The sequence below is a fragment of the Cupressus sempervirens genome, chromosome 11 (assembly GCF_028749045.1).
Source record: "Cupressus sempervirens isolate cs-2001-9-10 chromosome 11, ASM2874904v1, whole genome shotgun sequence".
Lineage (NCBI taxonomy): Eukaryota > Viridiplantae > Streptophyta > Pinopsida > Cupressales > Cupressaceae > Cupressus > Cupressus sempervirens.
In genome coordinates this window covers 402,554,122-402,570,834 of record NC_143128.1, presented here as the reverse complement: position 1 = coordinate 402,570,834, position 16,713 = coordinate 402,554,122, and positions in this window count along the sequence as shown.

Sequence of the window (16,713 nt, the reverse complement as noted above, 5' to 3'; positions counted from 1 at the left end):
CTTCAAAGACAAAAAAAACCTATAGTGGTATGAGGAATTAACATCCCTAATGCACAACTAAGTCAAAATATACTTAACATGCATACAACATATCAACAACAACATTAACCACAACAACAACCTCGAGTGGTGCAAGGATCCATTTCCCTAACATGTAACCAAATGTAAACCCACTTGACTTACATGCACTATACTAGTAATAATTCCAACACCAACAAGCCATGTTTGCTAAACAATAAGAACAAATAAAATAACAATTAGAATACCAAGGACAACTAGAGAAGCAAATTTTCTATCAACAACACTTGTTACAACAACAACATATACCACAAAAACCTCAATAGATACCTCTACAAAATAGACACATACATAGTCTCACATGTAACCAACAGAGGTATCTCAACAACAACTACAACAAATGGCACAACAAAAACAACAACAAGTGTTATAACAACAACCTATGGTACAACCATCATAATCAATACCACAACAAGTACCACAACATGTACTACACCAAGGACCTTTTTGGCCTCAACGGGCTAACATACCTCCACCACCTAGCAACACATCACTCGACTCATCAAACATAAAAATGTCAAAATCAAGTAGACATAGTTCTTACCATATAAAATGATCTACTTTTAAACACAAAAGACTTGAAGATAGGATAATCATTCAAAACCCCAATGACGAGTTACTACAAAAATTCAAGAAACTATCCAAACAAGTTGAGCCATTGGGAGTCTAGAAGAAATAGGTTCTATACACAAAAAGGGACTTGCATCCTAATCCCTTTGAAAAAATTCTATATATGCCTTCATTTCAAAAACATTTTGAGGCACCAAGATTAAAAAATATCGAGGAAAAGGCAAACCCATTGATCACATCAGGGAATTTTATGCCTCTTATACCAAAGTTAGTGATGAGCCCACTTACCTCATGAGATTTTTCCCTCATTCTCTAGGTGGGCCCGCACTCAAATGGTAATCTAAACTTCCTAGTAACATAAAATCTTGGTCAGAATTAGCAGAAAAATTCATCTCCCACTTTGCTTTCAACATTACAAATGAGGTGACACTATCTAATTTGTGATAAAATTAATAGAAGATGGGAGAACCATTTATCACATTCTTATTACACTATAGAAACTTAGTCATCAATACTCATTGAACATTCCTAAAGAACAACAAGTTATTATGTGCATTGAAAACCTAGTCCCCAACTTAATGTATGAACTGAAGATCAAAAGTCCAAGCACCATTTCCAAGTTGATGAAAAAGGGGGCCAATTTTGAAGATGCCCTCATCTATAAGGGTGTCCTTAAAATGAACAAGGAAAATAAAAATACCAACTCATCTAATGACAAGGCAAAAAAATTCTCCAAGAAAAAGAATGCAACCAATGATGGCATTGTGGATGCATACATGATCAACACAGGACAACCTCAATGAAATATAAAAGGTACAATCCCTACACATTCCCAAAATCCCAATAAAACACCACCTCAACAATAGAAATCTAAGACTTCCATGTAGGAAAAACCTTGAAGACATCCTCAAACCAAAGACAAGAAATTCACACCCTTGGGAATACCTCTTGAGACTACACTTCAACAATTGCTTAGTAATAACTTCCTTCAGTTACCCTTGATCAAAGATGAACCATTAACTAAAGCTTCTTGGTGGGATGTCAAAAAATTATGTGATTACCATTGCACGAAAGGTCACAAGACCTTGTCATGCTTTTAGCTAAAACATGAAATACAAGACCTCATTGATGATGGTATAATTACTATAGATCCTTCACTTCTTGTATCCAACTTTGATCATACTATTTTTAAAGATCCTTTGGGTAATCATGACTAGGGAAAAGCCTCCAATTCAAACTCTAACTTAGAAGATAATATGAATTACACACACTGGATATGACCACACCATTAATTTATTCAATGAGTCTAATGCTTGCATTTCCACATTCACCTTAAAGGCTAAGGACAATCATTGTGCTATCACTATGCATCATACCAATATCACTTTACTTGGAGATCTTTCTAGACCTATGACCCTAATTAGACCTAACACCTCTAATAGACCTACACCATCTAGTAGACCTAATGCTCCTATTTCATCTAATTATAGCCTTCTTGACCAGCTTAGAAAGAACTCTACACAAATATCCATCTTGGACCTACTACATCCATTCCCCCAACATTAGAAGATTTTGGATCAATCCCTCAAAGAGTTAGTAATCCTAGATAACATTGGAGTTTCCCAATTCTAGGCCATAGTTGGGAACCTATTTGCATCACAACATATCACTTTTTCCACTTGAGATTTCTTAATGATAGACTTAACCACAATGACCCCCTTCACCTCGAAGTTCTTATCCATAATGCCAAAATCAGACATGTCTTGACAAATGGTGGAGCAGGACTAAACATTTTTACCCTTAAATTTGTCAAGGGTTTGGGTTACTCTAAAGATGATGTGGATCCCTTTCATAGAATCACAATAAAGGCCTATGATGATGGTGAATGCTTCTCCAAGGGCATCATCATATTACCCATTAGAGTTGGTCCAACTACTGAAAATACATTATTCCAAGTCCTAGATATCAAAATGAAATGTAACATAATACTAGGATGCCCTTGGATCCATGTGATGAGAGCACCAGTGCTTAAAATTTTCCTACAATAATGTGGAGGTTACCATCCTTGGTGATCCATATCCTTTCTAGTTTTGTGCTAATCTAAGAGATGATACTACATACCAAGTCCCAATAAACAATGAAGCACAACCCACAAATTCCTCTAAATATGTGGATTCTGATATACTCCTTAGTAAGGCCAAAGAATAGCTAAATATTGAAGACAAAGGGAGTGGATAATACTTTATGTCTCAAGTATTCCACATTAGAGAGTCACCACCTTCTCCCTAATCTTATGGTAAATCACAACATTTGCAAGAATAACATTTTTAGATTATTACACAAAATTCCACTTCTATAAATTTCATTAGTGGAGGTGGCCTACATGAATAACATGTCTATGAAGATACATCTATCTATATTGAGATAGAAAAATTAGCACAAGAATGCACTTTGATATCTCTTAGCAAGTATGGACCTAAGTTTATTATCATGCAAAAAAAAGGCTATGATGGAGGTAGTGGTCTTAGATCTCAAGAACAAGGAATTATTTAACCTATCACTACAAAAGAATGAGCTCCTAGTTTAGGGTTTGGATTCAAACCATTGTGAATAGGTCATCCTACTACTCGGATACCTATGTGTGAAACTGTAAATGTTTCAAATGATGAAAAGGCATCTGAGGACACCCAACCTAAGATAATAAATCCTTATGCACTTGACCATATATTTATTGACCCCAATAATACCACTAAATTAGATACTGATATATCTACCTTTATCTAGATCCCATTCAACACTAATGATGACATACCCTAAAGTTATTCTGAACTATTGGATTGGGACCAGCGTGGACCACCAAATTTTGATCAATTTGACAATGATGACACTCTTGTAATAGACATTGAAATCTCTGAAGGCATTACAATTGGAAATCATTAAAAAAAAATTCTCCTAAAGAGAACATAGAGGCATATTTTTGGGGGTCAACTCCATCTGCTAGTTACAAAACTAGAAACAAAGGAAAAAATAACAAGCATGGGTCTCTTGGTGAAAACCAAAAGGTGCCATTAGATTGGGAAAAATCAAAAGCTAGAAAGCTCCCAAGGCTACAAGATGAATTAGATGATGCCATGAATATCAGTGTTCTATTGTTCAACATTCCATGAAATATTTTTGAGCTCTCTCAATCAACCTTCATGTGGGAAGATGTTGCTCTCAATCCTCCCAATCCTTCCTTGTATCTATTGTTTATCCCCAAATCCAGCTACTTAACTTGTCAAACACCCAAAATCAAACCTCTATCTAGAAAGCCTTTGAGTATATCATCATTAGTGACATCCCATATAACAAACCCTTTGACACAATTATCCTTAGATGCCTTGATTCATGAGAAGGAGACACTATCTTACATATGGTAAACAATGGTATATATTGAGGCCTTTCTAGTGGTTTGATTTTAGCTATAGACTTAGAAAAAATCCTCTATAGTTATGGTCAATTTTGGGTCCATAGATTATCATCTAGTAGCATCAACAATAGATTTCTTCTTAGCATTTGTCAGAGAAAATCTTGATTCCATCTAAAAGTACTGATAAAAATCAAAAAATGGAAAAATGTCCTGAAAAATAGCAAAAAAAGTCCTAAGAAATGAATACCTTGATGAAAACTTGGCAAATAGGCATCTTGGCACAAAAATTTGAGGTGAAAGAATTTTTTTATCCAAAAGCAAAAACTTAGAAATTAGGTGCTTTGGGCAAGTACCATAGTATAAACTTGGCAAACAGTTACCATGTGTAATCAGTTGTCGCTCATCCATCTCTTTGGATTCCATTTGGTTTTTACCCCTTTTTTCATTCCCTTATCATATCCTTGATATTGCAAGACATTTATAGCCCTTGATCATGGCCTATGAACTGATTAATGTCAATTATTATCTTACCCACATGTCACCAGTCTGTACATACTCTATCTTCAGAATTTCTACATAGTTGGCATCTTGTCTAGTAGCATATCACCTACACAATGCATGAGTTTGAACTTGAACTGGGGGCATCTCCCTAAGAACATCTTATCCATTGGACTTATCACATATCAGATTTGACCTAACCCTTGCAACCCAATATGATCTTGAAAAAATCCTAAAAATTCAAATACGATCCTAAAGAAATCTTAAAAATTCAAATATGATCCTGAATAAACTCCTAAAAAATCAAATATGATCCTATAAAATCATAAAAATCATAAAATTTCTTTAAAAAATTATATAAATCAAATAAATCCTAAGAAATGCATATATATCATAAAATGTCCTAAACAAATCACTATAAAATTGTAAAACGTTCTAAACAAATTGATAAAAATCATTAAATGTCCTAGAAAAAATTGCTAAACATCATAAAATTTCTTGAAATAAACACTAAAAAACATAAAATGTCTTAAAGAAATGAGCCATGCAAAAACATCAAATATCCTAAAAATCCTAAAATTCACGAAACCCACCAAAAATTTGTAATAAACCTTTTAAATAGTAATTATGGATAATCGCCCCTTTTTGCTTAAACACTTATTCTTTCACAAACTAAAACTCAAAGCACAATGTTTTAATGAAAATCACTCTATTTGAACAATGTGAATCAACAATCAATCTAATACATTGCTATGAACCTATCACCTAAATCAACAAACCAACCTATCACATGATCAACTTGTCAAACACTATCTGCAAACCTAAAACACTAAAAAAGTAAGTAATAATGGACAAGAATAGTTTTTGTCTCACATTGGTGCAGGAGCACATTAAATACAAGAATATGAGAAAGTTAAGATTCATTATTTGTGATATTAAATACATTTGAGTCATTTATATTGTATTTGGGTCAAGTTGTAAAGGCTATGAAGCCATTTTTTGTCAAAAATGTAAAAGTTGCGTAAAAAAGTTGTAAAATGCAACTTTGAGAAAGTTGTTAATAATAGAAAAATGATGTAAAAAGGTATATGGTTGGTCTTGGGGGTAGTTAGGAAGGTTTATAACTGTCAAATGGATATAAAAACCATTTTATGGTTGAACCAAATCAATTTGGAGAAGAGGAAATACTTTGATACATTTTTGGTGCATTTTATTGTTGTGGTTTTGATTGGTTTTTTTAAGTTTTAGAGTAGTTTCCAGGCCTTGTACGGCCATGTACAGCCTAGAAACCATGTAATATAATAATGGATATATAGTATGATGAATCCTTCTTCTCATGCTTTTGGTTTGGTTCAATTTTATGAAGAAATGAATAAGTTATGGGTATTTTGGTGAAAGTGGATGTTTGCAGATTTGAGATTCGCTGAATACAGTCATGTTACAGCGTGTGATGCGGACATATTTTGGAGACTCAAGATCTCTAATGATATTAATTGGAAATATATGTGAACTACCTTTCATTTCCAACTGGTTTGAATCATTTTTATATAGATTTGTGAAAGTTATGGGCATTTGAGTGAAAACTGGTTTTTAACAATTTTCATTGGAGTTACAGACAGTGATTTGTGTTTGGAACTTTATATATGAATGAGAAAAATGAATGGCTTACATATTTGAAAACTAGACTCAATAATGGATAATATGGTTGAGATTTTCTTAGTTCCTTGAGGGTGTACCAGCCTATTGTGAATCCCTTGAGTTGAACTAAGATTCCTTGAAGATAAATATAAAGGGCTCTGCATCAGATTGATATCAGAGCTCAAAAGATTCTGAGTGTGTAGATGGAAGATGATCTACACCAGGCAGTGTTGGGTTATTTTGGATTCTTGTTTTGAAGTTTATGGTTGTAGAATGGTGCCGGTTCGCTCAGCTGCAATGGGTGGACAGGAGAGGTCTACCAAAGGATCATAGGAGATGATCCAGGGCCAGAGAGGATGGTCCTTTGTGTGTTGCCAATAGACTGGGGAGAGAGGCATGATGGGACTCCCAGGTGAGGGACAAGAGGTTGTGATGCAGCATGGAGGAGTGGACTGAAGAATGAGAAGCACCATATAGGCAACTAGCATAACTCCATTGATGGGAGTCAGTCTGTGAAGAGTCACAATTGAAATCGGTAAAGAATGGAAGTAGTAGAGGCATCGATCAAGTGAAGACATTTCCATAGAGACATGGAAATTTTGAAGCTGGGGAGTATGGTGCAGGAGCACATTAAATACAAGAATATGAGAAAGTTAAGATTCATTATTTGTGATATTAAATACATTTGAGTCATTTATATTGTATTTGGGTCAAGTTGTAAAGGCTATGAAGCCATTTTTTGTCAAAAATGTAAAAGTTGCGTAAAAAAGTTGTAAAATGCAACTTTGAGAAAGTTGTTAATAATAGAAAAATGATGTAAAAAGGTATATGGTTGGTCTTGGGGGTAGTTAGGAAGGTTTATAATTGTCAAATGGATATAAAAACCATTTTATGGTCGAACCAAATCAATTTGGAGAAGAGGAAATACTTTGATACATTTTTGGTGCATTTTATTGTTGTGGTTTTGATTGGTTTTTTTTAGTTTTAGAGTAGTTTCCAGGCCTTGTACGGCCATTTACAGCCTAGAAACCATGTAATATAATAATGGATATATAGTATGATGAATCCTTCTTCTCATGCTTTTGGTTTGGTTCAATTTTATGAAGAAATGAATAAGTTATGCGTATTTTGGTGAAAGTGGATGTTTGCAGATTTGAGATTCGCTGAATACAGTCATGTTACAGCGTGTGATGCGGACATATTTTGGAGACTCAAGATCTCTAATGATATTCATTGGAAAGATATGTGAACTACCTTTCATTTCCAACTGGTTTGAATCATTTTTATATAGATTTGTGAAAGTTATGGGTATTTGAGTGAAAACTGGTTTTTAACAATTTTCATTGGAGTTACAGACAGTGATTTGTGTTTGGAACTTTATATATGAATGAGAAAAATGAATGGCTTACATATTTGAAAACTAGACTCAATAATGGATAATATGGTTGAGATTTTCTTGGTTCTTTGAGGGTGTACCAGCCTATTGTGAATCCCTTGAGTTGAACTAAGATTCCTTGAAGATAAATATAAAGGGCTCTGCATCACACATTGTTTAGTGAGTGATTTATTTTCACTTTATTTTTCTTTGATCATGTTCCTATGCCACTCAATGATATAAACTAATCTATGAGAGTGGTTGGTATGGCTCCTTGTCATTCTTTCATTTTTTATCTATTAAACATGTACCTTTGAGAGTTTGGGGCATGTATTATGCCTTAGGAAGGAAAAGGTCATTTTTTTTCTACATCATGCTTTTTTATGTAAAAGGTTTGCATTTGTGCTTTGGCCCTTTATCCCATGATGTGTTGCATTCTGTTTGCCATATCAAAATAAAGATGCATTGACATATAGTGCACTTTCTAAAAGAAAAAGTGCTCACCTCATACTAACTTCTCCTCATCTCATCTCCTCTATTTTTTGTGTCCCCTTCATCCATCACCATGGTCTCATCCTTAGATATTCCAAAATCATCTTCATCTTGCATTCATGCATTCCTACATCATCATACATCATCTGTCAACCTTTTGTATCTTTCCAATCAATCTAGCATCAATTTGACCCAATGTTAACCATTTTTTATTGATTTTACCCATGTTTTGACCTATTTCTATCTTTCTAGGCATACATGCAAAGTTTTACATCATTCTGAGTCTAGTTGGGCCGATTTTGGCCCCTGGAGCCTTTTGGGGTGTAGTTTGCACTTTAAGAGTGTAGTTGGGCTTCCCAAGTGTACCACGGGCACACTTGGGCTTTCCAAGTGCACTTTAGGTACACTTAGGTGTGTTTTGGGTGTACTTGGGGTAGTTAGATGGGGTAGTTAGATGTACATAACTGCTCCCAGAGCCCCTATTTTGCACTTTGGAACCCATAACTTTTGCATTTCAACTCTGATTTGAAATCCATTAGTTGTATTGGATTCATATATTTTTTATGAAAAAAATGAGCAATCATTTTCATCATTTTGTCACTTTCTTTAGGGGAACCCATGAAACTACTCTTGAGCCCCTAATTGACCCCACTTTGCACTTTGGACCCCATAACTTTTGCATTTGAGCTCTGATTTGTGATCTTTCAATTCCTATGGTTTTTTCTTCTCATTATTGAAAAATTGACATATCATATTCATATATTATTCAATTTCTCAAGGGGGAACCCATATATATCATCCCTATTAGGGCATATTTTTATGGCTCTCTAGTCAGCTACTCTTTGACACAACACTCTAAATCACATTGTATCAAAGAGGGGAAAATGTAGACACTAAAAAATGGTTTTCTTCTATAGCATCACCACATTTTTGTACTAACTCATACCATTTTCTCATTTCACTAATTCTGATCTTTTGGCCAACTTGATTATATCTCAACAATGTTTGTCATCATTCATATCTCCTTTCACATCATATGTAGATCATCTCAAAATCTCATCCAATCAACTTGAAATTGTATTAAATCAACCCATAATCACTCTAAATCGACCAAAAATCACTCAAAATTAGTCTTAATCAACCTAGAATGTAACAAACATCCTAAATCTATCATCATTTGTCTAATCTTAGGCATTGTCGCATCTCTCAATGCCTTGGAAATCTATCAATCTATCAAACCAATCAATTTGACCTTAGTTATCATGGCTCTAAATCTTAGGTCAAACTGTCATTCACATCATCTAATCTTTGACATTGTCTAGTTTCTTAGCATTAGATTGTGGCATTATAATATTAATTTAATAACATTAAAAGTTTCTATCAATTTTATTATGATCAACCCTATCAATCAATCTCAATCCTATAGCATTCATAATGTCTGTTAAATGTTGCATGTCCTTAATCCATGTCATGCGTCCTTGCCATATTACCAATCTTAATTAGTAATTCAATTTGATCATGGATTTGGTCTACATAACATCATCTTGGTCAATCTACATAATCATCACATTTCATCAAAGGATATTGTCACACTTATCAAATCAAATTGGCCAATCATCTACTAATTTTATCTATAGGATTAAATAACCCATAGTTTAATCCTATGTCCTTTCAATTATTTTTCATCTCACATTATTAATAATTCTTCCTAATTAGCATCCTCAATTGATAAACATTATTAATTAATTGATTCATCATTCTCAAACCATGGAAATTCTCAATTTCCTAACTCATATTTTCTACCTCTGATTTCCAAAATAATAATTTCCATTTGTGTGGATTAATAAATTATTAATTAAAATTCCACATAAACTTGACATAATCTTTACATCATCATGACACATGGACTTCTTAAATCATGGATTTTATCCTTACACTTGACTAATATATGTCATAATCCATATATTCTTATTCCTTATGCATAACTATATTTAGCCATTGTCGTCATAGATTCTTGGCTTTAAGTGGCTTTAAGGTGTCACATGATGTGTCATAGATCCTCCACCACTTTTATCCACATTTACTTCCATGCATCATAAAATCTTACATTTGGCATATTTTTTCACATGTATCATGGATTTCATGAGGAATCTCTTGCCAAGTTGCACATTCAAGGTGACAAGTTCAATGCTCTCCTCTTACATGTTGGCTATAAAATGAGCCACATTGCTCTCATTTCTAGTCCTTAGCCCTTTTTCTTTTGTCCCTTAGCCTTCAAATCACTCTTCTAGTACTCTCATACCATTATCATATCATAGGATTTTTCTTTTTAATTGTGTGCATTCTAGGAAATTAGAGCTACATCGTATGGAGAAGAAAGAAGGACATAGGAGCTACAACTAAAGAGGGAGTTTTACTTTGTGTTGATTTCTTTATTTTCGTTGGATTTCATGGTAGACTAGATAGTTTTTAGTGTATTTTGATTCATTTTAGTGATTTATCATAGTATTCTAGATGTTTAACCCATTTTCTGGTCCTACAATTGGTGAACCCAATGTTACAAAAATTTTCAAAACACCTTTTGTCAAAATGTTGCAAACTTTGTCCAAACACTTGAAACTTGAAAAAAATGGCAACTTGTATCCATAGAAGTTCTTGGCATGACTTAGATTTCACTCTTTCATAGCATACACTTGCATTCACCATAGTTTGAGCCTCATTCTTGCATTCTCTAGGCCTCATATTGCATCTTTTTAGTCCTCACTTTGCATCATATATCATTCATAGTGCACCTCTTAGGCTCCCTCTTACATTGCCTAGTTTTCACTTTCTAGACCTTAAACTTCATATTTAATCTTCCATCTTGCATACTCTAACCCTCATTCCATGTGTCCTAACCATTATATTGCATATTCATTTTGAATTTAGTATTGTCCTCTACCATTTGACTCACTAGAACATCAATATGGAAACCACAAAACCCAAAAACATCTTAAATTTAGCCCATCTTACCAATTATACTCTAACTAGCCCCAAGTGAACTATGGGTGTAGTTGGCTCTATCTGAGAACACTTAGTGGCTAAATAACCCAATTTAGGCTTCTAGATATCATTTTGAGAGTTTAGAAGTGTCATTAGGTGCCTGGATAGGTCCCCTTTTCTCAACATGTCATGAACTGCATTCTGCATCTCCTTACCTCCATTGTGAAAAATTATTGATTCATTCCATAGGTCATAACCCTAATTCTACATCTCCAATCTTGTCCTAACATAATCCCCAATAATCTAGTTCTTTAGCATAAAAATTTGGCAATTACCTAGTTTTGGTTCAACATACCTTCAACCCAGTCTCCCAACTCTACCATGAAACTACCAACTGCACTCAAACTAGCTCCAAGCTCACCATAGGCATATTTTGTGTTTTTGGAGTGCACTTGGTGCTTTCTTTGTACACTTAGTTACCTGCATGACCATTTTGGGCCTCTAGACTACAATTTGGGACCCTAAAACTATATTAAGAAGCCTATGTAGGTGCTCATTCTACACATGACCCAAAACTTCATCTTGCAGCCCAAACTTCATTTTTCCTCTTAGTACCTTTGCATATTGAACATCCAATCAGCATAACCATCATTTGGATCACTGTAAACTTCATTTTGAACCCAAAACCTTGGAACTTGTCAAAAATTTGAACAAAGTATGAGTTTTAGAGTATCTCCTAGTGTTGATGGATGATGGATCTTGACTAGTCCTTTTGTCATTTTTATCATTTTTCTTTGGTCATAATATATCTATGTCTTAATGGATTTAAAATTTTCATTTTTATCAACTTTATTTTTTCATCTTTTATCTCTTTTTGGTCAAGATCCAAAGTCCATCTTCACAAGGTTAAACTCTTAGGAAAAATACTTTTCAAAGATTTGATTGTAAGGAAACTTAGGTGTGGAAATAGATTCTACACCAATCCCTTCAGGAAATTATTGTGAAAATTCTTTTAAATCTTTAAAATTTTAGATTAAATATTTTTTAAACAATAATATTGTAGCCAACCATGAATACAGAAAAAAAATAGAGAAATAATAACACATAAATACAAAGATATGCTAGTGGGGAAAAACCTTTCAGTAAAACAAACCCACCCCTCGAAAACTTGGATAATGTATTATATTCAACTCAAAGGTTACAACACACTTGTAGTTCAAGCTCTTTTAGGACATGGAAGACTTATCTAGTAGCAATCAACAAAACACTACTCACACTCACTCACACTGTCCTACTTAACTATCTACAACCCTCAAAGTGCTTATATAATGCACTTTCCATTATTAGGGCATCTTCCAAAGATAGCTATTATGTGTCATAGGAATCTATCATAACCATTCCAATCATGATCTCCTTACAAATAATTAAATATTCCAAAGATAGCTCTTACATGTCATAGGAATCTATCATAGGAATCCATCATAATTCAAGATGCCGACACATGCAAGTGGAATGACACACAAACATGCCAACTAAAAATGTACACTCACACTTAATTACATTATTTACAAAAAAAAAACAAGAATAATAATTATCCAAGGTTTAGAAACCTTATTCCTAATATTCTCTCACTTGTCAAACACCTTGTAAGAGGAATAGGAACATAAGAAGAACTAATCGTTATAAGCCGAAAGGCCCATTGACTCTGAACACCTTTGAACTTCTTTGTGCCTACTAGTTTCATCAATGCATCTATATCATTCTTTATAGTATCTACCTTCTCCAAATTTACCTCTCCATCTTTCACCATATCCCTCACAAAGTGAAACTGCACATCAATGTGCTTCATTTTGGCATGGAAAGTTGGATTCTTTGCAAGGCAAATAGCACTCTGACTATCGCAACAAATAGTAATTTGTCTTGAATAAACATCAATATTAGAACACAACCTCCTAAGCCAAATGGCTTCCTTACAAGCATGAATAGTAGCCATGTACTCAACTTCTATAGTGGACAAAGAAACCATAGGTTGTTGCTTACTCATCCAACTGATGGCACCACCAAACATAGTGAACACATAAGCATTAGTGGATCTCCTATTGTCAATATCACCTACCCAATCTGAATCACAAACCCAAAAATAAAAATTGAATGTAAAGCTCTAGAAGAGTTGCCATGATAAAAAATGGAGTAATTGGATGTACCCCTCAAACATCTAAATACTCACTTAACTACATCCCAATGTACCCATCTAGGATTAGACATAAATTGGCTCAGAACTCCCACTACTTGGACAATGTCTACTCTAGTACATACCATAGCATACATAAGACTGCCAACTGCATTAGCATAAGGTACTCTACTCATGTAGATTTTGGAGAATCATCTATTGATAACTTTTTTCCCATAGAAATAGTAATACACAATGGTCTACAACGTAGCACACTAAACCTGTCCAACACAGACTTCACATAATTACTCTAAATCAACCAAAGTTTTATGCTAGACCTATCTCTACTAATTTCCATACCCAATATGTACCTTTCTACCCCAAGATCTTTCATCTCAAACTATGTTGACAATTGAGAATTAAAATCAGAAACCATACCTTTACCCTTCCCAAACAACAACATATCATCAACATATAATTCAACAATAAGAAGGTGATCATTTTCAACGATGAAGTAAACACAATGATCTGATTTTGATCTTACAAATCTAATTGACAATAAAAAGGCATAAAACTTAAGGTACCAAATCATAGGAGATTGTTTTAAACCATAAAGAGAATTATTCAGTCTACAAACCAAAGATTCTTTACCTTTAACAATGTAGTGCTCAGGTTGTGACATATAAATCTCTTCCTCGAAATCACCATGAAGGAAATTTTTCTCCACATCCATCTATTCTATCTCTAAATAATATCATACCATAAGAGATAATAGAAATCTAATGGATGTCAATTTTCAATAGGAGAGAACATTTCACCATAATCTATTCCCTTTACTTGTGAATACCCCTTCACAACCAATCTAGCTTTGTACCTTTCAACACTTCCATTTGCACAAAATTTATTCTTGAACACCCATTTACCACCAAAAGGTTTTCATCCTTTAGGCAAAGGTACAAGGTCCCAAGTTTTTTTTTTATCCAATGAAGCCATCTCATCATCCATGGCCTCAATCTAGGAACCTGCATCTTCCATATCCAAAGCCTCTTTCACAGATCTAGGCTCATAAGTGTTAGTAATCAAAGCAAAGGCACAACTTGAATCTAACATATAATAAAAAAACCTTTCTAGTTTCTTCCTTACTCTCATAGATCTCCTCAAGGTTTGAGGTTAAGGTTGTTCTTCCTCTTCTTCTAAACTATTAGAGCTACTAGAGCTCTCCTCATCATTAGACCCAACATGGTCATTCTGTTCAATATTCTCAAGTGTAGGAGGCAACTGAACAATATCTTCTTTCTTCTCTTTTTCATTTGGTTGTAGCAAAATAGGAGAAGATGTTAGCTCTCTAAAAATAACATTTTTTCTATACAAAACCTTACTAGTCATAGGGTCCCAAAGCTTGTATCCTTTCATACCAACAACGTATCCAATGAAAATACATTTTACAACTTTGTTTTCCAACTTAGATCTTTTCTCCTTTGGAACATGTGCATAAGCTTCACAACGAAAAAAATGAAGACTTTTAATTGAAGGATTATTACTAGACCCCACCTCTATGGGTGTCTTACCAACAAAAGCTGATGTAGGAGATATATTAACTAGATAGCAAATAGTGGCCATAGCTTCAATCCAAAATTCTTGTTCAAGACTAGCTCCACCAAGCATGCTCCTATCCTTCTGCATTAGTTTCCTGTTCATTCTTTCTCCAATTCCATTTTGTTTTGGGCTATAAGGAGTTATCTTATGCCTCCTGATACCTCATTATTTACAAAAAACTCTACAAGAAAAACTCACCACCATTGTTAGTTCTCATAGACTTAATCTTCTTACAAGTCTGATTGTCTACAAGGACTTTAAATTCCTTGAACTGACTAAAGACTTGTTTCTTACTTTTAAGGAAATATATCCATTTCCTTCTATTGTAATCATTTATGAAAGATATGTAAAAAATATAGACTTGAAGTTTGAAGGAACTTTTTACAAGACCAAATACATTGGAATGAATAAGATCAAAAACATCAAAAGATTTGTGAGAACTAGAGTAAAATTGAACACAATTTTTTTACCATAGACACAATGTTTGTAGAAGTCAAACTCAAGATTACAATCATTTAACCCCTCAATGATGTTCTTGTTCTTTGCAATTTTGAGACCCTTCTCACCAATGTGGCCAAATCTCATATGCCACAACATTGTCTTTTTTGCAAGAAGCTTTCCTTCCAATGCGTTTGCACCCTTAGGTACACATGTTGCACTACCACTAGAACCAATAACCATAATTTTATTTACTACTTGTTTAGATGGTGGGGATGAAGTGATAGTTTCTCTCTTCTTTGAAATAGAAGAACTATTGCATTAAGAAATGCATGCATCAAGCTAAAACATGGTACCTCTCCTAGTATCCTTAGCAAGCACCATAGCTCCTCTCATCATCTTACATCCATCTTTAGAAAAAAAAAACTTGCACACCTACATCATTCAACATACTTACATATAATAGGTTTCATGCCAAACTAGGGATATGCATTACCTTGTTGATCCCCTTTACTCTTCCATCAGAGAATTTGATAGTGACCCATTCTCATCCAACTATCTTTTGGTGAGAATAATCACCCAAGTACACCTTTCCACCATCAAAAACTTCATACTTTAAGAACTAGCTACGATGAGAGATCATGTGGAAATAAGTACCTGAGTCTATCAACCACACATCATTAGATGCATGCACTACCAAGGTTGTAATGAAAGCATCGCCATCTTCTTGACATTTTTTTGAACTTGAATCAAAGGCCTTCTTCTTTTTCTTTGGCCCTTTACATTCTTTATGGAAGTGCCCAATCTTATCATAGTTCCAACATTTTTCCTTGGACTTTCCAAGAGTCTTTGATTTTCCATGGGATTTGGATCTACCCTTTCCAAACTTCTTGTCATTTTGCTTGCCTCTATCATTGGATCTACCATGAATAGCAAGTTCTTCCTTAGCCAAATCTGAAGACTTTCTTTGCATCTCCTCAGATAATAGCAAAGACACCACATCATCCATTCTAAAATTGACTAAAGTACTTCCAAGAGACATAACATGATGGTCCCATGAATCTACCAAGGAACATAGTAGGATCATACGTCAATCCTTATCCTTTATCTTTACACCAAATGATGTCAACTGTACAATTAGTAAATTAGAAGCAATTAGATGATCTATAATAGATCCTCCTTGCTCCATTCTTAGAGAATACATCTTCTTCCTTAGGAAAAAATTATTCACTAGAGATCTGGCCTAATACATAGACCCAAGCCATGTTCACAAACTATGTATTGTCTTCTCATAAAAAACATTTAGGAAAATTGAATCCGCTAGACAAAGTCTAATGACACCCTTAGGTTTCCAATCCTTGAGATCCCAATCTACTTGAGATATTATTGTGGGTCTTACATCAAGTGAGGTCACCTCCCATAGATCACAATCTTTAAGCAAGTCTTCCATCTTGAGTTTCCACAACT